This window comes from Passer domesticus, chromosome 4 (assembly GCF_036417665.1).
Source record: "Passer domesticus isolate bPasDom1 chromosome 4, bPasDom1.hap1, whole genome shotgun sequence".
NCBI lineage: Eukaryota > Metazoa > Chordata > Aves > Passeriformes > Passeridae > Passer > Passer domesticus.
This window is the reverse complement of record NC_087477.1, coordinates 12,229,475-12,253,471: the sequence shown is the minus strand read 5'-3', so window position 1 is coordinate 12,253,471 and position 23,997 is coordinate 12,229,475. Positions and strand designations below refer to the sequence as shown.

The window sequence follows — 23,997 nt, the reverse complement described above, 5'->3', positions numbered from 1 at the left end:
ATGACATCAGTGCTGCGATGGGATTGTGCACCTCAGCAAACTGCACTGGCAGCTCCAAAATGTGGGACCATGCAGTTAGCTTGAGTCAATAATGTGCAGGAACTGGAAATTACTCACAATTCTGCCTACAGAAAGTGTCAGGAAGCCTCAGATATGGCATCATTTTTCTCACTGTGGAGTTTATAGCATCTGTGGTATCTGCTGAGCAACAGTGCCCATTCTGTGCACTTAGAACGAGCGCTTGAATATTAATTCTTAACAAGGCAGTAATTTGTGTCTGTCCGTAGCTGCAGCTGGCCTAGAGTGTAGCAGCAAATGGACTCCCTGGTGTGAAGAACCACACTCATTTTCTGCTTGTTTTCCTAGGGCTGTGTGCTGGTGTCCAGGTCATTTGGAAGATCTCGTTTTACTTAATTCAAATCTTTCTCAGACCTTGTCCTTGCTCAAATACATGGGTGATCTTGCCATTGCATTTCAGGATGTGTGATTCAGATTCCCTCTACTGTGACCTTGCAGTCCGCTTTTCGGAAGGAAAACCACCCAAGATTGTTATTCAGTCACTTCCTTTACTGCTTACTCTGTCTTTGGGTCCTTCTCCTGTTCTTTTTCTCTCCTTGTGTGTTTCTGCACCTGTGTGAACTGACCAGTGAGTCTTTGCATTTGGCACTTGTGACATCATTTGGGATTTCAGAAGGGAGAAAATTTTGCTGCCTCCTAAAATTTTCACTGGGCTGTAGTTTAAAGTAAAAATGTTTCTTTGTATTTATCTGTTTTATCTTCCAATAACTGCAATTCCTTCCTTGTGTTTTCCATTTTATTTTACCAAGTATATGTTTTGCTTTACTGTGGGGATCTGGGCTGGACCTCACAAAGTTCAGGTTTACCATGAGTGAAAACTGAAAAGGAATTTGCAGAAAAGCTTTGCTCTGAAAACATTCTTGCATTGTTTTGATTTCTCAAAGAAACACTTATTTAAATTAGCAATATTCAAATCCTGGCATGTTTCTTTTCCTTATTTTATTATTAAATGGGCTCCCTCACTGAATTTCTGTTTTCCATGTCACAGTTTCTTGACATGTGCTGAGCCCTCTCCCCAAAGGGACAATTCCCTTAATGTTGTCAGAGATGTGAAAACCAACAGCCAGGTTCACTCTCAGGGCTGCTACAAAATATTTTGTTTGTGTTTAGTTATTTTCAAGAATTTGTCTTTGTGCTTGCCAAACATTAAGATGGAAAGAAATACATGTACAACTTGTGTCTAAATACTGCAGCAGGCAGTTTGAGTATTTGGAAAACTTAGTAGAGCTACTCTAAATCAAGACTGGAATACTGAACAAGAACCAGTCAGCTGATCCAAAGAGTTGAGGTGGTCTAGGGGTTTTTTGCATAGAAGAGATAAACAATGTTGGTATACACCACATGGCATTTTGCTAATCATAATCTTAAATCCAAAACACAGCACTGCACCAGCTACTAGGAACAAAATTAACTTCATCCCAACCCAAACTAGGCCAAATAGTCAAAATTCCAGTAGTGCTTATCAAGCCTAAGAGAGCTCACAAGTCCTTCAGCATTTGCTTTATTCCATTCTTCATGTAGAAAATGTCAAGTGCCACTTGAAATGAGGTTTGAAACACCCAAACTATGTTGTTTTCTCCAAACTGTGAATCAGCTAGTAGGGAATGGCAGTATTTTGGATTTCAAACAAGACTCTATCCTCAGGACAGAGTGTCTGCTGAACTCCCACCTGAAGTACAGTTTATGGAAAACCGAAATCAAGACCAGGGATTGTTTCAGCAGCTCAAATAGAATCCAGTGCCAAAGGTGGTGCTTGCAGTTTGTGCGAGAAACAACAGCCTGTGTAGATCTCTTCCCTTTACTGTAGAGCACCTACAAATTATTGGTGGCATTATAAAGAGTTGGGTTATTTCTGACTAGAGCAACATGCTGACCTTTTCCTTAAGTGTGCTGGGCTGGGGCATGCTGCAGATGGGCAAGAGGCATCTCCTTTCTCTTGCTCTTTCCATTTTCAGAAGGGAGGCCAAATGCAGAGGCGTTTCTGCCGTGTTTCTTGATCAGTGATGGGCATCACGCTGCCTTTCTGCCCCTCCACCGGTTCTGCAGAGTTTGCCACCGGCAATGTGTACAGACACAGACCTCACACACCTCCAGCCTTAGCCAGTGTGCAAGAGCAGCTGCAGTGATGGCAGTGGTGGAGGAGTCGGTGAGCTGTGCTTCTTCCCTGCCAGCCCCTGTGCCTTTCCAGCAGGAAAAACAACCAGTCTGTGTTTCCTCACTTGGTGCTGCTGTTTGCTGATCGTGTTATTTAAGCTAATTAAATTATTGGCAGCACAATTACACCTATGTCTGCTACAGTTTTACCACTGGCCTTGTCCACAGACTGTTTGATCTTGTCCACAGAGTCACTGAAGCATTTACAAACACCACCTGACTTGTCAGATTTCAGTATCTAAGGCTCTTGGTTGCTGTTGGATTACACGTTTATGGACAGATGCTGGGAGAGAGGAGGAGAGGGGGCAAGCTAAAATGTGTTGCTGTGTGTGTACAGAGAAGTGCAAGGCACTAAAATTCAATGTGACATATTTCTGTGAAGGCCAGGGAGTACATTCAGTGTCTTAAAAAGCTAAATAAGTAAACTGAACTGTGTTCTGATGACTGCTGTGGGGATAGGAATGGATCTCAGGGATGCACAGTTAGCAGCACCAATAAGAAAATTTATGCTGCACCTCTGCAGCAAGAAGAGAGTTCTTGGGTGCTGTCTTCATCTCTTAAGTGGCATGCAGGAGGGCATACTGATGCCCCCGTGTTTGTTAAATGTCCACAGTGTTTTGGTGTGTTTGCATTTATAATTAAAACTTCTGTTCCATAGTATTCCTCTGATGCCTGGAAAAATTAGCAACATGTCAGTGTATTTCTGCTGGAAAAAATGTACTGTTGAGGTTTGCTGCACTTGACAGAGCTTGGACAGAACCAGATTAATTCATAACTCTTTTCATTTTTATTTTGGCTTTTGGTTCATGTTTTCTTATTTTAGGTGATAATAGGTGTATGCCATGTCCTGCACCTTGTTGTTCCTTAGAAGGTCTTTGAACTGTTATCAACAGGTTTGTGTTGTATAGAGAACACTTAATTCTGTTACATTAGTTTTGCTTGAAAATGTGTTTGGCTATGTGAGAGAGAATAGGTTTTTAGAGCTTAAAGGATGGAAATAAATTTTCTTGAGATTCCTCTCTAAATCTCATGACTTTGTGAGTGTTAACTTTTTACATCAGGTTAGTCTGTTTTGTTTAATTAATTGATGAAAGCAAAAATAAGCTGATAGTGAAATCAGTGGAAAAGTTAGATCCAGAAGGAAAAAAAACATGTTAACCAAGAGGCTGCCAAAGGTGAAAACTCTTGGGCTCCAGGCCATTGGTGCTGTGGTTTCTGGAGGGGCAGAGAAGGTGCTGTTCCCATCCCCTAGGGTGAGAAGTGAAATCAGAGTTAGGCTGCCTTGGGTGGATTAGAGAGCCCTCATGTGAAAAAGTGTTACAGAATTACTGGTCTGAGGAAGTTGTTATGCTTTGGATGTTTCCTACTTCTGTACACGAAAGATAACCTGTAATGACTTTGCCTGTCAAGTGCTCCCATTCTCTAGTCCATATCCTACTCTGCCTTCCATTGTGGTACGGAATTGGGCCTCCAGCTGACCAGCACTTGAGAGTAAAGGCTTGTTTGCTGTTTGAGCCCGTCCTGCTACCGACTGTGGCCACATTCTGTGCTACTCACAGTAGTAAACAACAGCTTTGTGGAAATCAAAAACTTAGAAGGAGCAGTCACAGCAAGGAGAGAACTTGATTTAATAAATGAACAACCACTGCACCAAAATAGATAAGACTGGCTCAGAAGTTCAATACATTTCTTTCTCCTAAGGCAGTAATTTGTAAGTAAGGAAAAGAAGCAAAATCAAATAAACTGGGAGCAGAGTAAAAGAGAAACAATAGCATCCATGATGCCAGTGATACAGAGAAGTCAGTAGCAGAAGGAGGGATGAGCTAATAAAAAGAAGTAGAGGAGAAAGGAGATGAAAGCTCCCAGCTTGTTACAGCACCAGGAGCCCTGGTGGTGTTCCCAGTGCACACACACTGCTACAGCCCTGTGGCTTGGAACACATGGTGAGCTCAGAAGGAGCATGTCAGAAATGGGAAGGACAGCAGAGGAAACACCAAGTGAGTAGCTGTCCTTCCTGTAGGTGATGTGGGTTCCATTGTTCACAAGGAAGAAACAGATTGACTTCCCAGAAACGCTCCTGGTGGATTTGGATAAGTTTATAAGAAAGGATAGGATTTTGTCAGCAGTGAGGAGATCTTCCAGGGAGACTGATGATTAGTCTAACAAGATTGCGATTATTAGGAGTTAGCTGTCTAAATTACAGAATTACATGGGAAAAATCAATAAGAATTATTGGTGTTATTTTTACGGATGCTAAATTCCTCAACCAAGACAAAACCTTGACATTTGATTGCTGTTTTTCTCTGTGGTGGAAACCTAAATCTAAAACAGAATCACAAGTGATTAAGGGAAATTGACATCGGTGAAGGGAAAAATAGAAGCATGTCTTAGGGTAAGAGACAGAAGGAAAATCCAGTGAGGAACAACTCTATTATCTCAAGATAATGTTTAGCTTTAGCCTTAAGATGTTTAGAGCTTTCAGACTCTATTACAGTTCTGACATTTTAGTAATAATTACTGAAATTGTTAGTGAGTTGCATGCTATGAAGAGACTGCTGATAGAGGAGGAACTAAACTGCATGGTCACAAATCTGCATTCACAGTGACAAACATTTAAATTTTTCTTGTTCTGTCCTTGCCTTCAGCTCATGCCCGTGCCTTATCAGCACTCCACATGACTACATCACGGTTTGCATTCCCTCACTTGAGTTATTTCCATGGGATTTTTTCCTCTCTGGTAGATTTCAATCAGATATCCATCACCATGGAAAGGGACATCGCAGCATTGGGAAAGAGTGTGCCGGAAAGGATGTGGAATTGACTGCTCTTGGCAGAGCTGTAGCCACTTGTAATTTATACCAGGCAGACACAGAATGCCATCTGGTCATGCCAGAGCCATTTGAAAAGAAGCACAGAAAGGCATGTTGCAGTTGACCATCTGTCCTCGTATCTGTAACTTCATGGAGGGGAGTGTTGGCATGGCCGAGGCTGGGAGCTGAGGCTTTGTTGTTCTTGGAGGGTGTGGAAGTAGGATCTGGCACAGCCCTCCGGTGCTAGAGCTCCTTGGGGTTTTCAAACTTGAGTGTGTAAGGGGGAAAATGCCAGCTGTAGCCCGAGTCCTAGGTTTCTCACATTTCCTGGCAAGAACATAAGTTTGCGGGGCTGTGTTGGGGGGTGTGGATAGGTATATCCAGTTCTGAAATCACTGTCTTGGGAGTGGTTGCTTTCTCACTTCAGGCAAGGTTGTAACACAGAGCTAACAGTTCCAAGTGGTGAAGATATTTCTGTAGTTTTGTCTGTTAATTTAAGGGGTTTGGTTTTTTGTGGAGAGAGTATTGGTTTGGGATTTTTTGGAAGGTGGGGTTTAGGGCTGGGAACTTTGTGTGAAGCTGCTGTAGGTAAAGAATAACTTTGGCTGCCTACTTCAGAGCTTTGGTGCTTATACTGAATTCTTAGGAGCAATTAGAGTTTGATGGATGAGTCCATCCATTCATTACATTTACTACTCATAAACCAGTGCTAATCTTGTAGTTCAATTATGTAGAAATTAGAGTGTGTGTATTTTGTATGAACTCTTTACACAGCTTTCACAGTTAAGGAAAAAAATAACACAATTCTAGGACATCTTCCCTACCCATGGGTGGTTCTGCTTGCTAGGGTAAAGAGTTTGGTTCCCTTGTATTTGAGATGCCAAATTGTCTGGTGGCCAGATAGCCACAGAAACAACAGCCCAATATCCACCAAGTGCAAAGGGTTCTCCAGAGAACCAGAGGCTGAGAGCTTCCTAAAGGCCTCCTGCTGGTCATGGTGTGCAGAGCACGTCTCCCACATCCTGTGCGGTGCTCTGGGCGGGAGGTTGGTGCCTGAGCTGAGCTAGTTTTGCTCCCGTTGTCATTCAGTCCCGAGCTGCAGTGCCTTGGGTGTGTTGTACTTGCAGGGCACACCGGGCACACTGAGCTGGTTCGTGGCTCTGAGGTTCCGGGCACTTGAGTTTGGGTTCAGCCCGCTGGTGGCAGCGGTTTGTGCCTGGGCGGTTCTGTGCCTGCTGGGACAGCCTGGGAGTGCCTTTGTGTGCGTGTGGCATCTGGACAGGCTCAGGCGGGGCTTTTCTCAACGCTCTTCCAAGCTTGGTGTTTGAAGAGCTGAAAGCTGGCTTTGATCTTTGTTCTGTTTGATGCTGCATCAGCAAAGCACATGTGAGTTGTATCAGTGGCTTAGGGGCTGAATCAGACTTGAACAAATGTAGCCTGGTAATACTGCTGTTGAGGCATAGATCTGGTGAATAAATTTTTTATTAAAAGTGCCTTAAATTCTTATCCATATCTCTCAATCACCGTCCTCATTTAGCACGGGGAAAATGTGATGCATGTTTTTGTGATGGGGGTATGGGAAGGGGAAAGGACTGGGACAACATGTTTTAGCTGAGGGCTGTTTTTGTTTATGTGCAGAAAGTAGAAATAGATGGAAAGAAAATAAATGATAATGTAGCCAATTGTGAATTCTGTACTTGTGGAGAGCAGGAGACTGTCCTGGCCTTTTGGAAGGCAAACTTGGGGAAATACAAAGTGCAGATCACAGCAGTCGTTCCCAGTGTGCTGTTTGGTATGCAGCGACTCCAGCGCACGAGGCCCTGAGCAGCAATCTTTGGAATCCATTACATTTGTTCCACAAAGTCACTCTAAACCCATTTAATCTCCTGCATCAGTGCTGCTGACGTGTGCAACTTAGGCAGTGAGGAGAGGACTGAAGGAGGAGATTTCTAAGGCAGCTCTGTCCATTGATTCTTAGCAGGCCACTTCCTACACTTCAGGAAGGGCAGTGCTTCATTTTAGTTCAGCTTTTACTTGACCACCTTCCATCTTCTCCCATTCTGCATAACAGTGCTACTGCTAACCTAGCAACACTTGTAGGTTTTATGAACAGAAATTAAATGGTCATTATCTGTTGCCAGGATTTTTAGTGAAAAAGCCTCTGCTAGGATTTTTCCTGTCCTGAGGAGCTGAGAGCCTCAGGAAAGAAATGTAAACAATAACTATCTGCTGCTGTGGAGTGCCACAGGTGAATCTTCCATTGGTCCATGTGGATTGTTTTCAATCAGTGACCAATCACAGCCACCTGTGCCAAGGCTGTGAGCAGTCACAGGATTTTTGTTATTCATTCCTATTCTATTCTTGTCTTTGTAGCCTTCTGATCTTTCTCTCTGTTCTTTTTAGTATAGTTGTAATGTAGCATTTTAGTATAATATATATCATAATAAATCAGCCTTCTGATCAACATGGAGTCAAGCCTCGTGTCCTCGCACCAGGGGTCTCAGCCTAAGCAACAATTGGTGACCCCTGGACGTGTGAAACTGATGGTCACCCCAAGAGTGACCATGGAATCTAGCCTGGAGCTGAAGAAATGAGACCCTGAAGATGGGCAGAGTTCACAGCCAAGGCGAACAGGAGAACCTGTTGGACTTTCCTGGAGATTGTGTCCAGAGACCGCAGAGCAGCAGAGCTGCACAGCTGGATCCACAAGGACACTGTCTAGAGGTACTGTTATTTTTTCCCTTTCTGAAGATCCTGCCATTCGCAAAAGGTGGGAGGAAAGTTGGGAAAAGGTACCTTCGGAAGCTCAGGTTCCGTTTACTGCGTCAGAGGAGAAAGTTATTAAATTCTGGTGCAGATGGGGACACAGGAACAGAATTCCTTATCGTCAGTGGGAGAGAGATTGTTATGAGTTTTTCAAATGGGCAAAATTTCATAGATTTTTTACAAATGTCGTCTACTCCCTTGATTTCGATTTATGGGAGCTTATGGACGCTGCTTTTCATTGGGCACTAGGCCAGGGTGTTGACTACCCAGAGGTGTTTGTAGTGCACATGCAGCTTTATTTTGTTATTTTGAAAAGATTGCACAATGCGAGGGACATCCTGGCTCAGGCGCGCAGTCGCTTGCTGTCCCCGCCAGGTTCAGCACGAGAGAAGCCTCTCAAAGAAGACGAACCGCGGGTTTGCAGCCCCCCCGCACAGCCCACAGCTGAGCAAAAGTTTTTCTCCGCTCCCTTGGAGCAAACAGATCTGCCTTCCCCCCCGCTCCTTCTCTTGGGGGGGATGGGGAGCCGGCCCCGCCGCTTTCCGGGCCGGCCCCGCCCGCTCCACCGCGGAACTCTCCGCTTCCCCCACCCCGGGAGGGGGCGGATCCGACTCCGCCTCAGCCAGCCCCGCAGGAGGCGCCGGACCCCGCGGCTCCGCCTCAGCCGCCCGAGCCAGCTCTGCCGGCCCTGATAACTGCGCCTGCGCCGCGGCACCCAGAACCGCCTCCCGCCGATCCGCCCGTGTTGCCAGGCAACGCGACCAACAACAGTGATTCCCCGGCTGTGCTGCTGTTCCCGGGAGCTGCAGGAGCTGCCTCCGTGTCTTCTTCTTTTTCTGCATCCCAGCCGGCAACTGAATTCACAACGGTGCAGGCGGCGCCGGCGAGAGCCGACCCCGTTCCGAGCCCGCCGCCCCCGCCTGTCCCGCCGCTCCCTGCCGATCCAATTGCAGTGCAAGAGCATGCTGAGAATGGTGCTGAGCCCACGGGATCGCCTCAAGAGCCGACACCAGCGCCCGTGCTGCCCGCACCACCCACCCCAGTTGTCCCGCAGGTTTCCGAAGCTCCATCGTTCGCATCAGACCCTGCGAAGAGCCTGTCCTTCCGTGGAGGAGGCGTGGCCCGCCAGCTGACTGCAGGAGCAGTTCGGCTGGCTGTGTTCAAAATCAGTGTGGTTTCTGGGTCACTTCGTGTGTGGTCGGGGGCTTCTCCCTGGGGGTTGGGGTGCCTGCCTTCCCCCGAGCGCCCCAGCGGCGTGGGGGAGTTGGCTCCTGTGGCATCTGCCTCTGGTTCCCAGCCCAGAGGGGATGGGGGCGGTGCCGAGGGGCAGAAAGCAGGAGCAGTGCCATTTGCATTGCAGGAGCAAGAGAAACAGAGCAAAGCAAGCGTTGCTCGCTTGCTCTGGGGACAAGAAACCCTCAGATCTGGGATGACAATTCCTGAGAAAGCTTCTCTTCCCGAGCTGCCGGTGTGCACCGGTGCTGCTGGGGGGAGGAAGCAGTGGGTCATTTCTGCTCTGAAGACACTGGCAGCATGGTGCTGCCAGGTTCTGAGCACACAGAGCCCGCCTCACAGGCTGGTTCTGGGCCGTTTGGCTCATTTCCCTGGGCCGGGGCCACTGCCCCGTCCAGTGCTGGGTTTGGGGACTTTGCTTTCCCCACAGGGACCTGGGCCACCGTTCTGTGAGCCAGGTCTGGGTTCTCTGGTCCATCCACCAGGACCAGGGCCACCCAAGGGTCCTAGAGACCCTCTGCTGCTGCTACTCTTCTTCTGAAAAAAAAAAAAAAAAAAATTTATAAAGAAAAGTGGAAAGAGCTAGCAGCTCAAAAGCATTGAAAAGCCAAAAGTTAGCCTCAACCCAAGTGGTTCAATGAAGGGCTGTGGCCAGGGCATTCCAGAAAATCTTCTCTGAATTGTTTCATGACTGTCAATGAATTGTTTGATAATTCTTGGTTTCTTTAGCAGTTCTTTGTTTCAGAATTCTGCAAGCCTGTTTCAGGACCAAAGGGGACTTCCAGAGATGTCAAAGAAGAACATCTTCAGTCCATGGACTCTGTCCTGAAACTCAGCTGCTTGGACTTGAAACAATGAACTTTCTTTGCAAGAGTTTTTGCATTTTCTTATATTTTAAGATTGTTATAGTGATATGATATAATTAGATGTTTGATAGGTGAAGAATTTCCCTGAATGTTTTACAGGTGAAGAATTTCCTTGGCCATTCCACATCAGCAGATGATTGAGATTTTGATTGGCAACAGATGAACCTCAAGAGGTGTTGTTCTCTCTTCTGCAAAGCCCTAGTAGAAGAGATTGCAAACATTTCTTTTTCTATTTAATTTAATAATTTAAAAGGGTGAGATGTTGCCAGGATTTTTAGTGAAAAAGCCTCTGCTAGGATTTTTCCTGTCCTGAGGAGCTGAGAGCCTCAGGAAAGAAATGTAAACAATAACTATCTGCTGCTGTGGAGTGCCACAGGTGAATCTTCCATTGGTCCATGTGGATTGTTTTCAATCAGTGACCAATCACAGCCACCTGTGCCAAGGCTGTGAGCAGTCACAGGATTTTTGTTATTCATTCCTATTCTATTCTTGTCTTTGTAGCCTTCTGATCTTTCTCTCTGTTCTTTTTAGTATAGTTGTAATGTAGCATTTTAGTATAATATATATCATAATAAATCAGCCTTCTGATCAACATGGAGTCAAGCCTCGTGTCCTCGCACCAGGGGTCTCAGCCTAAGCAACAATTATCAATGCCACCTTCCCAGGGATTACCTTGCACAGCAACATAGTCCCCCTTCTCCACGTGTAATGTGGAAAGGCTGGGAGCAGAAAAATGGTGAGGGACTGTGGCTTTTGTGTTCATTCAAAGGCTTTCTCAAACCAAGCATTTAATAGTAGATTGGTCTTTTTTACAAGTCCTTTTGAGGGCACAGAGGGCACAGAAGCTGTGGCAGAAATCCTGAGTGCAGCAGAAGGAGCAGCTTGTTTCACACACTAGTGCTGGCACCAGCAAATGGGTATTGGCGGGGTGACTGAGTGAGGGGCTCTGGACTGGGAAGTAAATCAGCAGCTTTTTCTCTGGTTGATTTTCTCTTACTTAAAAGGCCAGTGCTAAGGAAAGGGAGGCAGAGAAGATGGTAAACCTGCTGTGGAATTTTTAAAAGCTTTCAGTATTGATCTGACACCTTGAATTTACAGAAGTCTCTATCTAAAGTCAAAGAGGGAAGAGTTAAGCCAATGCTTTGTGCTTAAGGTAAGAAATCTTTTAACTGGAGGTTGTGCTTGGGCTGAGTAAGGCAGACTCTTAAGGCAGTGAAATTCCCAGGAGCAAAGGCAATTTGTGCCTGTATTAAGGTGTGAGCTGAATTTACAGGAAGATCATTATAACATCCCACCACAAATCCACTGTCACAAAAGCAACATCGAAGGTCTGTCTGTCCATGGCAGTGTCACAGCAATGGGGGTTGCTTCACACCTGCTTTTAGTTTTCTATGGCAGCTGTTAGTTTCAGTAGAAATTGCAATTCTGTTGTAACTGTTCCTGACAGTAGTTGTAATAAATGTTTGGGATTGATGAGCATGATTTTCATTTTTTTCCAGCACCTGATGCTTTTAATAGCTTCATTTTTCTAATTTCAATGTTGACATAGATGGAGGATTGATTGTGAGTTTTTCTCTGGCACTCTTCTTATCTTGGTGAGGGGCATTGCTTTAACATCTCAATAGGAAAGAGAGACTTGCTGCTGTGAGCTGTGCTTTCTTCAGTCTATCTCAAAGTGGGAGACAGGGCTCTTTGACATTGCACCCAATTTCCAGCAGAGACTCTCCTTCTCCCTAAGAGGCCAGCCCTTCCACCTGCTCTGATGGTCCTCAACTGCATCCCAGGCCTGAGAAGAAGGAATCTGATGAACTGCCACCTTACACTGTGCTCCTTTACACTTGCAAATTGTTCCAACCCAGGCTCCCCTTCCCTTGGAAAGTGTGGAGAGCCCTTGGCTCACCTAAGCTCTGTGCCCTGTTCCTGAAATGACTGCCCAGGCTGGGCCAAGTGCAGCTTTCTGCACAATTCCAAGGCAACCTTTCCTTCAGCCATCCAGGCCCTAGCTTGCAAAGCCTTGCCCCTCTTACCCAGGGCATGCTTTGTTCAGAAAGGCCAACTGTATGGGTATGGAAAGCAGTTTATTGGATGCACCTTTGGAGCTGCAGAAAGAAGGCTGGTATTAAATACTCTTTAAGGACCCTCCCAAACCAAATCATTCTTAGATTCTGTGATTATGGATGCTTTGCAAGGCAAACACTTGAAGGAAGCAAACAGCAGAGTGTACATGCAGCTGAAGCTCAGCCAGCCCTATGGTCATGAAGGCAATCAAAGCAAAATTGTTTGTGGGCAAATCATAATGATTGGGAACAGAAATGATTTTTTTTTTTTGGTATAAGTTCATAATATAGGTTCCTTTACTGCTTGTAGGGAAATGATGAATCTTTTTCTGGGGACACAGAGTTAAATGCAATTTTTTGTTTGTTTAACTGAAAACTCATGGTCAGAACTAATAGTAACTCATCAGCATTTTCTGTGCTCAGTATTGCTGTGGGTTTGCAATATATGGCCACATTTTCCTTAAAGGATCTCATCATACTGCTGGGATAATTCCTGTACTGCAACCATGAGAAACCTGTCCTTACTATTAGCATATTTTTATCCTGCTGATAGTGAGTTTGGTAGTTGAACTCTAGAGCACTCATGCTTCCTGCACGGTGCTGAGGCTGATCATGGCCATTACAGAGAGGGGTGCAGCAGGTGTCACAGCCTCTAAACACCCATAAAGTTTTAATAGGACTTGCAGCACTTGATAGTGTGAGTTAATAGGGTGTTCAGGCTGAAAAGGATTTGTATGTGGCGCTGTGTGTTTGTGCAAGTGGTCAGTCACTGAAGCATCCTGCTCTCTGCTGAAATGTAACCCATTGAATTTGATTTACTCTGATAAAAAGCAAGTTAGGGGAGCATTTCCTCAGCCTTGCAGAAGAGAGTGGTGTCAACAAGACATTAAGATACTTCTGCTTTCAGTTCTGTGGCTTTCAGACATTAGGCCTCTACTATGAATCAAAAAAAGGGCCATGTTCTGGGGAAATGGCACAAAACCTGACAGACAGTTGTAAACTTGTGCACAGAGCAATGGCATGAGGAACATCTGACCCAGCTGAGCAGACATCAGAGGGTCCGATTGGTAAGATTCAGGAGAGAACTCCTGAGAAGCCAAGAATTTCCTGAGTTAAATGAGACTTGGCAGTTCACAGCCCACCCCCAACCCCTCCTTTAGAGCAGCATTTCCAAAAGCAAGGCAGGCCGTGCAGCTTAAGGGAGGACAAAAGGTGCATGGGGAAAGTGCACAGACAGGATGGGGCAAGACAGGGAGCACCTGGAAACATTGCCAACTATTGGAACTTGATGAACAAGGAGATGCTTCTGTCCTTCTACAGGCTGAACATTTATGGCAGGAGGATCATGATGCCAACTAGTGAAGAAATGGGGTGAAAATGAGTTACTTTTTATCTTGTTCTCTGAGAGCATTCAAAGCTAGGAGAGGTGGAGTAACCTGCTACAGGGCTGGGCCAGATTCTGCAGCATTGATTACATGAAGGGAAGGAGGGAGGCTTCAAGCCATGTGAATGAGAGCTGCAGGAGTTACTTAAAAATGACCTGGTAAATTGCCTGGGGAAAAGAGAACTTCCTGAGTGTGGGGTTTTGTTGGTCTGTGTGGTTAGGACAGTGCAGTGCTTGTGGGAAGAGACTTCTTCACCTCTGAGCATGTTCCTGTGAGTGTTCATTCCCAGCAGCAGTGACTTGGAGCCCCTGTGCCAGCTGTGGGATAAAAACCCTGGGCTGCTGCTGGGCTGGGCTCTGGAGCATCAGAAGAGCCCACACTGATTTCTCCAGTTTACCTCTCACTACCTCTAACAATCCTTGCTTCCACTCTGTAAATGATCATGGTGTTTAAAGAAAAAAAAAAAAAAAGGTTGCTGACAGATGTAGTTTGCTATCAAACTGCTGGAAGAGAGCAGATCTGTAGGTTTTGGCTTCCTCACAGTACAATTGCATTTACTTTAGTGCATATTTAATGTATCTCCGTGGAAAGCTTCTACCATGTCATTTTAGTGCAGTAGTTCTGCTGAACTTTGCTAGATGGTAGCAAATAAAAACAAAGGATGTGGAGAACACTAAAGAAGCAGCTGTACCCTCTTTTCCCCCTCACCTAACTTCCCGTGCTCTCCCTTCTGTGGTCTTTCATGTATTTAGGCAGACAGCTGTTTCCCTCGGAAACAACATCCCCAAAGACTGTCTCAAACTTGCAAATAATCCTTGGGATGCCAGGCTCCAGGCAGCCTTTGGAAGCACTTACTGTGCGTGGGTTCCCGGCAGATGACTGGACACACTCTGGCTGTTTGTACCTGCTCTGAGTATGGGCACTGGCAGTGTGCTTGTATGAATGTATGCCCAGAAGCAGAGCTTGAGAAGCTGAACAGCTTACCTGGAGAAGAATTTCTCTTCCTAGCGTGCAGCAAAGAGACACCTGCTATTCAAAGCTCCTCACAGGGCTCCAGGTAAACCAGGCAGAGTTCTCAGTTGCCAGCAGCTCCCAGCGGCATCCCAGGAAGGCTCCTCTCGCTCCAGCCCCAGTCAGTGAACTCCACCGGCACAGTCACATCTCATTTGTAGCCAGCCTGTCCTTTCGGAGCGAGCAGCCAGCTGGAACGACGCACACCTCTGCTCAGCACAGCGTTCCACACGCAGCTTCCTTCTCGGGCACGAGGATAACGCCGCGGAGCCGCCGGGCTCCGGCAGAAAGGCTGCGGGAGCTCCGGGATCCCCGCAGGAGCCGCTGCTCGCGCTCCCTGTGCCGGAGCCAGCTCCGTCTGCCGCGGCTCTCCGGGAGCAGCGAGGCGGCTTCGCAGGGCTGAGAGCGGCAGCAGCGGCCGATTCCTGCCGCTACCCAGCCCGCAGACCTGCAGGCACCCGGAGCTGCTCTGGTGTCATTCCGGCCGGGGGGGATGCTCGGTTCGGAGATGAGCTGCGCTCCTCTCCCGCCGCCCTGATGGATTCCGTGCTCCGCCAGGATTTACAGCTGTCACCGTGCGGCTGGACCACCTCCCCTCCCGCCCGCCCAAAATGCGGGAGGGAAGCGCCTCTCCCAGCTCCCGGTTTTACACCTGGAGCCCGCAGCGGAAAGCCTTGGAGAAAGGAGAAGTTGGCGGAATCACTGCTCTGGCAGGAGGATGCTTGTGCCCCCAGTGCTCACCGTCTGTCTCCAGGTGCTGAAAAAAGAGGCTTAGCAAAATCCCAGCACTGGAAGGTGTTTGGTTCCTACTTTTGTTAGGTCACTGATAAGATCACCTGGTACAATAAAAGGTGGGTTTTAGTCATGCCCAAAATCAAGCAGGGGTCACCCAACAAGCTGATTACAGGTCATCTCCCTGGCACAGCAAATATTCAGTGCTCAGAGGTGAAAAGTATTTTCTTGCTGTATGGGACAAAAGTTCCACCTATTTGTTGCATAATTTCGTATTAAAATCCTTCATTTCATCCAGCTGGAGACAAAACCTACCTCCACAGCCAAGAAACATGATTGCTACGTGACTTCAAATTATATTACAGAGGCAAAACGAAACACTTTCTATATTAAAAGAATTAGATTTCATTCCAATCTAATTTTCAATTTTTGCCAGCTTGACATCTTTCACTCCAAAACTGTTCTTTGTACAATACACCTTGGAATTGAAATTCAGCCAATTCAGTGCAGCAAATGCGAGGAGAAAATAGTTTTGTTCAAGGAGACTGGAACAGACCCGTTCTGAGATGATGAATGACGCTGTAAACTCAGATTTGAATCGCAGGAGGGTCAGCTCAACCTCTCGTGTTTCCAAAGCAGGGTGAATAAATGGTGTTCCATGCAGTTCACCATTTACATCCTTTAGCTAGGGCCTTCCACACGAAGAGCTGTTTGCTCTCTGTGAATATCCAAGTTTCAAAGATGGTAGAGATTCCAAACTGGGGACTAATTGATTCCTTCTGGCTAAATTAGAAACTGAGGGAAAATTAAGACTCGAGCTACATCTGAGTAATTTCCTGCAATTTCTAATTACAAAGCACTTGCTGGGAGATCTTTTAAAAATGCCTTGCACCTATGGCCCGGCTCTGGATTTGGGATTTGTTTTCCAAAGACTGTTGGGAATGCTGGGCACGGGGATCCCACTGCAGCTGGGTGTGAGCCAGGTGCCTCCTTGCATCCTGTGTGAATGTCAGAGCTTTGGTCAGGCTGTAAACTAAAACAGCCAAACCGAGTCACAGAGTTTCTTCCCAACACAAGGAAATCTTCTGCTGCGGTTTGTCCAAAATCTGCCGGAGCTTCCATTGCTAATCTGATGGTGTGGAAAGAGAATCCACTTGGTTGTTGCTCTTGGTACTGCTGTCCTTGGCTCCTGGCTGCACTTGGAGCACTGCAGAGGTGCCCGTGAGCAGGAGGGTTTGGCTGAGGGACAGCTGTGCTGCTCCAGATGTGGTGGGAGCAGCGCTCTGCCCCTGGAAGCCCCCACTGCAGACGTTCCCAGGTGAGCCAAGTGGCTGCACAAACTGCTGAGAGTGTTTTAATTCAGACGCTAAAGTCACTCTTTGAACTGAAATCCTCAGCTTAAGCCCTGCTGTGCTGGGTGAATTCAACAAGAAGGAGCAGGGCTGTGGATTCATGCTGCCTCTGGAGCTGTTTGCTCTGCTGGTGACTCATTTCAAGTGCAGGATCAGGAGAACGACTGTGCCAGGGTCTGCCCTCATGAGAAACGTGGGAATCTGTTGGCAGAATTGCTCCAACTCTGTGTAGCAGAAAGAGCACACCAACCCTTGGGAGAAAAGAGTGCAGTTTGAATTTTCACTTCCCTCTCCTTTGGGTAGTAGAGAGGATTGGACTCTTCCAGCTCGGTCACAAATGCACTTGAGGTACCTACCATGGCCTGATCATGACATAATTCTCAAGCTCTGCTTAAGGGGAAAAATAGACAAGAAAGAAAACAGGACAGCAAGAAACAGAAATAAAATGTGGATAGAGAGACACAGGAAAATAAGAGAAATCCTAGTAATAAAATACTGTATTAATGAGGCAGCACACTTATGCTGAGATCCTTGCCCCAGGGTATAAGTTTTTCTGTCTCTTAACCTGCAGCACAGATTTTGCAGTGGGTGGTGTACATTATTCTGTAGCTGTTAATCCTCATGTGGTTTATGTCCTCCCTGTGCAGGTGGGCAATCACAACAGCTTATTCTACTTTTTTTGGTAGCGCAAAACCTAGAGATGGAACCTACTGTTGCTTTGCCCAAAACTTTGTGAAAAGCTTTTTGAAAAATTTTGTGACTTTCTGGTTTTGGAACTGTGGGTTTGACAGTGGTTGGATTTTTTGTGTTTTGGTGGGGTTTTATTAGGTGCTTGTTTGTTGTTGTGCTTTGTTGATCAGGTGAAAGTGAGTGTTGCTGTGTTCTGTCCAAATCTTCTTGCAGCTTACACACCTATCACTGCAATGTCTGTACACATTTTAAGGTATTCATCTTCACAGCAGCAGATGTGGAACACACAACTCCTGCAGTTCTGTCGTTGCAAACATAGAATCCTAGAACCATTTAGGTAGGAATAGATCTTTAAGGTTACGGAGTCCAACTATTAACCCAGCACTGCCAAGGCTACCACTAAATGATGTTCCTAAATCTGACGCAGAGCAAGTAAATCCTCTCAGAAATCAGTGTGTAAACACATGGTATCTCCCTGGCTTACTCTCCAGACTGAAAACTGTCACAGGAATGTCTGGATCGATGTTCTCTTGCTCCTGTGTTGAGGTTCTGTGGTCTGGCTGCTCCCAGTCTCCCCACCTGTTATTCCAGGGCTCTGAGGACACTGGGACAGGCACTCCCTACTTCTCCTCTCAAAACCCTCTCGCAGCACCAAGGCCACACTTCAAAGCTGCCTGCAGTCCACAGAACCTTTTCTTTCAGCTCAAGACACATTTATGGTCTTTACAGAGAGAAGGATGGCTTTTGACATTGAAGTTCATCATGAGTTTTAGAGAACAAAAAATGATTCTTCCTGACAGAACCAGCTTTTTCTGGAGCTGTGGAGATTCCTTCTGAACCTGCCTGTAATTAAACAGCAGTGTGTCTTATTAGGCACACAGAGCAGTTCCTCAGATGGTGTAAATTGTCAAAACCTCCCTTGATTTCAGAGGAACTATGACAACTTATAGGAGTTATAGATTAGTCTTAGTTCTCCAGCAGCAGTTCGAGATATGCAGAACTTAATTAACATCAAAAGTGCAAAAAACCATAAAGGCATACCAGAATGTGGTTTGGGTTTCTTTGAGTATTCATATATTTAATTAAGAAATAAGTCTATTTTGTTGTCTTGATGTCTCAATAAATTGTTAGGGGTTTTCATCTCAACATTTTGGCTCTGGCTCAAAATGTGTTACAGAATCAGAAATGTAGGGATGAAATATGGATACACTTGGAGCTGAGTTTTGTGCATTAGAACTCAGTTAAGGCATTTCTGGCTTCTGCTGGCAGTGCATGCCTTGTCCTGGGGTATTCTTGTTTCCAGATGTCAGGGGAGGACTTGCTGCTTGTGGTGCACTTAAGCATGAAGTGCTGATTTGCAACAACATCAACAGCAAAAATGCTGCCCTGTCCTCAAGTAAAATTCTAAAATGTAAAAAACATCTGGATTCCCTGACTCCTGGCTTTCTCCAGCTATACAATCTCTTTTCCAGCTTCTATTATCCCTTCATTATGTCTGGACACACTTGTACTGATGATAAAGGCAAATCAGTGCATACCAGCTCTGTAGTGACTTTTGTCTTAGGCTTTTATTCCTCTGTAAGGTAACTTTGATACCCCAGTGTCGCTTTGTTCCTGTACAGCTTTGGAGGTATTGGTTTCAGAGAGTGTGCTGATAGAAACTGATGTGGAAATATCTGTTAAACCAACGCACATTCATTTACATCTGGCATTAGAGCTGCTCCACGTGTCTCTAATTACGTGACTGTTTTATGTCTTAGGTGCTTACTCAGCTATGAAAATATAAACTGCAGTGTTTTAAATACTCCTATTGAGGTACCATCAAAGAAAAAATTGGGTTTGTGCTTAATCCACAGCCTGACCTTTGTCACCACTTCCCATTTGACACTGAGACAAGGGTTCCTGGTGAGTGAGATGGATGTCTGTGTGTATCCATCAAGCCTTCTGGGCTCTGCCCCACAATTTCCTAACAGAATCCTTCCCAGCTTCTGCTTCGGCCTGAAGGAGCTGACAGCTCCTGGGAAGTAAAAGGGGGCAAGGCTGGAGCTTGGAGAGAGAGGAGCTTTTTCCCAGGCCACACTTAAGGGCAGCAGGAGAGACTAAAGCAGGAGCAGGTTTAAGCTCTGCTCAGCCCCCTTGGGTTTGTTGTTTGTCCCTGTAACATGTGACACTGTGTAAGAGCTGTGTCCCCTTTGCTTTGTTCTCATGATGACTCTTCTTGTGACTTCCCTGCTGGTCAGCAAGTCAGTCTGGTTTTGTAAATCCTTGCAAGAACAAGACTAAAAGCAGGTGCATGTCCCATTCACCCGATTGTCTCACCCAGAAAAGCTGGCTGCTGCCCCCCTGCATTGCAAACTGGCACAAAACCAGATCTAGGAGCCTTGGTCATGCCCCCATGTCCCCTTTCTGGGAAAGCACAGGGAATCATGTGCTGTGTGACCCACAGAGGCTGTGCTTCACCAGAGAGCACCACTGGACTCTCTGGGGCCCAGTGCTCAGACAGAAGTGGGGTCACCCCGTTGTGCTTCTGCTCCCAGCCCCAGCTCAGGCTGGGCCAGGGGCTGGTTTGGGTGGTGGCACATTTTGTACAGCCCTGCTCACAGTACCTGCAAGGGGCTCCTTACAGGGCTGGGCAGGGCTCTGCTGTGCCCTGCAGGAACTTCAGCAGAGCCATTCCAGCTCCTGCTGATCTCCAGCCAAGCCACCAGAGCCATTCCAGCTCCTCTGATCTCCAGCCAAGCCAGCACCAAGATGCTGACTGATGATCTCCATGGGTTGGGACATTTCTCTCCGTGTGACACCAGCATTCTGCTGCAGGGCTGCTAAGGAGGGCAGGGAAAGGTGCTGCTGGCAGAGAGCAATGCAGGCCAGCTGCTGGCAGAGCAATTATCATGAAGAGTACATCCATAAAATGAAGTGATGGCTTACAAATCTCAAACCCCAGCATTTCTTCTTTGATTATTAAAAACAAAGGGGCTTGAACTCTTGGTTTGATGGATTAAGTGATTATTTTTTTAAAAGAAATTTTGAGTTAGTCAAACTGGAATGATTCATAAAGTAGCTTAATTAGACCAGAGCTCCAGTGGGAGTCCCCTTTAACACATCTACAGAGCCTCTTTTAATACTCTAATCCACCTCTGAATTAAAGGTGAAACCAGGAGTGGTAGTTTCAAAGGAGGAACTACAAAGAACATTTATCTTTCTCTTTTTGCTCTTCTGTCCTTGCCATCTAGATATCAAGCTTCCATTGCATTCTAAGGATGACTTTTTTTCTAGGTTAGCTCACACAAGCAGAGCTTTTTATATCCCATAATTTAAAACTTAAAAACCCTCTAAGTGAAAAATCCGTTAGTGATGCACTCCCAAACTGGTGTTCTAGAATTCTGTAATAAATGATCCTGTTGTGCAGGGTTTTGTTTCACCTCCTAGCAATTCTAAAAAATATTAAGTCATCCTATTATAATTTGTTTTCTGCTTTATCTGGTGCTATAGGAGGAGACCTCATGCTAAAGTTCCTGTAGGGTGGGAAATCCTGAAATGGGAAATGGAAGTGTGCCCTAAGGTCTGTTTTTAGACTGATGTGACTAGGCTGTGCTTCAAAATAAAATTTTAAAAAACCCACACAGACCTGTGTTCAGCAAAAGGGAGGCTAAAGACTTGAAAATGCTCTAGTCTGACAAGGGAAATCAAGATCATGATGTTGTATTTACTTTGAACTGGCCTTCTCTAGAGAGGTGAGATCTCTCTGCAACATCTGCTAGAACAGAGTTAATAATCTAAAGAAATGCTTTTAATGTCTCACTGCTATTGATTCCCTTTGCTTGAGGTAGGAATTGCTTACGGACTTCCAGCACGAACCCTAAAATACCAGGATGGTGGCAGAAGGAATGGTTGTGGTTTTTGATTTGAATATGCAATACAGTTCAGTGTGAACAAGGCTCTCCAACCATCTTTTGACTGAGGTTTCCTTTTAAAACATATTTTTCTCATGGAAAGAAAACAAAGGTGAATTAATTAAAATGAACAAAGAAAACCATGGATGGAATAATTCAGAGAGCACTCCAAGTGAATAACAACTTGACACGTAACCATTGTACTTCTTTATCCAGCTCATTCCTGCATTACTCATAGCACTAATGTTCAGCAGGTTACGTCTGAAAAGATCTGTAATGATATTTTGGAGTTGCGTCTTTGCTCTCTGAGGACTTTGGGGCACATTAGAAATAATATTCCAAATATTGTTTGCCACTTCATACCAGTGATGTGGCTACTGCCTTGTGTGCACTTGGGTTTACGTTTTGCTTATTTGATTTTAAGTGTTCCAGAAATGCTGACACACTTGGAGCATGGCTTCTGTGAACTGAAATTATCACATAAAGTCTAAATACCAGTAATGGAGGTATCTGTTAGAATTTGAAGGGTAGGCTTGAAAGAAATAAATGATGAGAGGACAGTAGGTTGATTTCTCCTGGTGGCACAAAGCTTTTATAAAGAGAAGTGTTTTAGGAAAGTAAATACCACGCTGAAAAATGGACAGAAGCAGAGAGCAGCAGTGTGGGTGTTTCTGTGTAAATCTGTTACAGCCTGGGCTCCCATAGATGGCAATGTTGCATCACAGATGGTTTCAAGCCGTGTACCAGGGGTCTGCCAACTCATCTGTGCTGATGTACCTTAAGGAAAATTGCTGTTACAGTAAATTTGATGGTGCACTTCCCTTCAGTCAGGCTGTGACTAACACACAGTAATGCACGCCAAACCACAAAACAGAGCTTCTTTAGACGTGAAGGAAATTAATTCTGTAGATTACCTAATTGTAGGTTGTAGGGGGAAAAGTCCCAGTTTAGCTCAGTGTCCTGTTCCGTGACCAGGTCACAGCCAGCGTGAGCCCTCCTTTAATGCAGGTGCTTGGACAAACCCCTGAGAAAAAGGACCCAAGTTTGTGGTGTCTGTCCTGGACACAGGGTTTGTAGAGATGTGTCTGGGGTACGTGAAATCCTCTGCATTTCTGATTGTATCCCGTGTTTCTTTCCTGTGGGACACATGGGCACAATTATCATTATGCTTTCCTTTCTTTTGTGCTCTTGTGGTTTTGTTGTGTTGTCAACACAAGGCTCTGACTTCCATCTGTCTCAGCCCCCTGGGTAATTGGAACACTGAAAGATCCGTGCCCCTTTAAAACAAATTCATATCCTAAATTTCTCTCCTATACTTATGTACTGCCTGAAATCTCTCCTATGCTTTCCTGCCTAGGTTGTGAAGTACAGAGATGGTTAAGTTATTTTTATTACATCTCTGTTCCAGCAGTGATACTAAGGACAAGCCCCACTGTAAGTGTTGTACTCAGCCCTGGAGCTCAGGCAGTGAGGCTGAAATCTGTGGCACTCCTTGTTTCACTGACTGTTTCCCAACAGAAGCGATCCAAGGAGCCTCACAGCAGCTTCTTGTTGCTGGCATCTTGGAATTCTTGACAGGTTAGGAAAGAAAAGTAACCAACAGGAACAGAAACCAGAGATACAAAAAGAAGTAGAAAAAAATCCAAACTTTTGCCCAGTGTGAATATGGGCTCTCAAATACTTTGCTGCATGAGTGGGTTTGGGTTGTTTTTTTTTGGGTTTTCTTTAACTCTGAATTCAATTTTCCATCCAGGTTTTGTACCTAAAGCCAAGTCTCCTCCTGGGCATCCAGATGCTTCCCTAGGAGCTCTCCTGTTGCTGATGTGGCAGTCTGTGCTGGCAGCTAGGGCCTCCTCTCTGGAGCCACACGTCTCATCTTCTGCTCTCTGCTACTTCAGGAATCTGGAAAGAGCAGGGAAGAGCAGGTTGTGGCAGGCTGTACTAGCCAGGGTCCCAAAATAGGTGGATGCAATGAAAGAGAAGAATTACAGGAAACTCACAGTTAATGCAGGGTCTGTGCCCTGTAAATGACAGTTTTCAGCTCTTAACTCATGTGATATTTGGCAGAGTGGGTTTTCTGCACTTCTGTGGAGTTCACATCCCATTAATTCACACATTCAGGGGTTATTTTAAAGTGAGTTAATGACACCTCATGGCATTTGTAGCCATCAATCTGTATGATCCTGATTTAAGATGGAGCACACAGTGGAGTATTTCTGCCCAACCATTTCTTGGATTTCAATGTTTGTGTGTTCTCAACAGACATACTGTTTAACACTGGTTAAAAACATTTCCAACTTGTATAAACACAGCAGGGACAATAAGCAGTTCCCAACACACCCCTATATTGGGAAATACAAGAATACATATATTAGACCCAAAAGAACAGTTAGAAAGGAGCTCTGATAAATTTATTTGAGGCTTTCTAGAATGACATGAACACTTGACATCTTTAATAACACATTTTTCAATAATCAGTAACTATCCCACACAGCTGTTCTTTGTGTTGCTGTTGTTATTTTGCTGCTAATAAGTCATTGGCAGTGACATTCTAGTGCAGAATGCTTATGGAAAATGAAGAGGAGTCAGCAGCATATATTGCAAGCTGATGTCAGTCATAAATAGGAGTAGTGCTTATGGCAGTGGATCTGTCTCCCATCAAGCAGGAATGAGGTGTGGAGTAAGGACATGAGGATGTTCTCCAGAGCTCTGCTCTGCATAACTACAGCCCATTTGCATAACCTCAGGGGTTGGGATGATCCCCTGTAACCTGGATGTAAGAATGTCAGATTCCTTGTAAAGCTCTGTAATTTGAGAGGCTTTGCACACATTGGTGAGAAGAATTATAACACTGCTTCTAGAACTATTGAAATGCTGCCAACTGGATTATTGTCAGAAGAGGAAAACTTAATGTTTGGGTCAGAAATGGAAAACTCCATAGTAAAGTGTGTCCTAGAAGTTTAGTCATGC

The 23,997-nt window shown here is 45.5% G+C and overlaps 1 long non-coding RNA gene across 5 annotated transcripts in view; it reads right to left on the bottom strand.

Annotated features, from left to right (window-relative positions):
• The window catches only part of LOC135298466 (uncharacterized), a 47,116-nt gene that overhangs the window by 997 nt on the left and 22,122 nt on the right, over positions 1–23,997 (bottom strand). For 3 of the 5 annotated variants that reach the window (XR_010360443.1, XR_010360445.1, XR_010360442.1), the window contains one exon: positions 14,334–22,929. This is a non-coding gene — a long non-coding RNA (uncharacterized LOC135298466). The remainder of the gene's footprint in view (positions 1–14,333; positions 22,930–23,997) is intronic. The other 2 variants (XR_010360444.1, XR_010360446.1) reach the window with 2 other exon arrangements.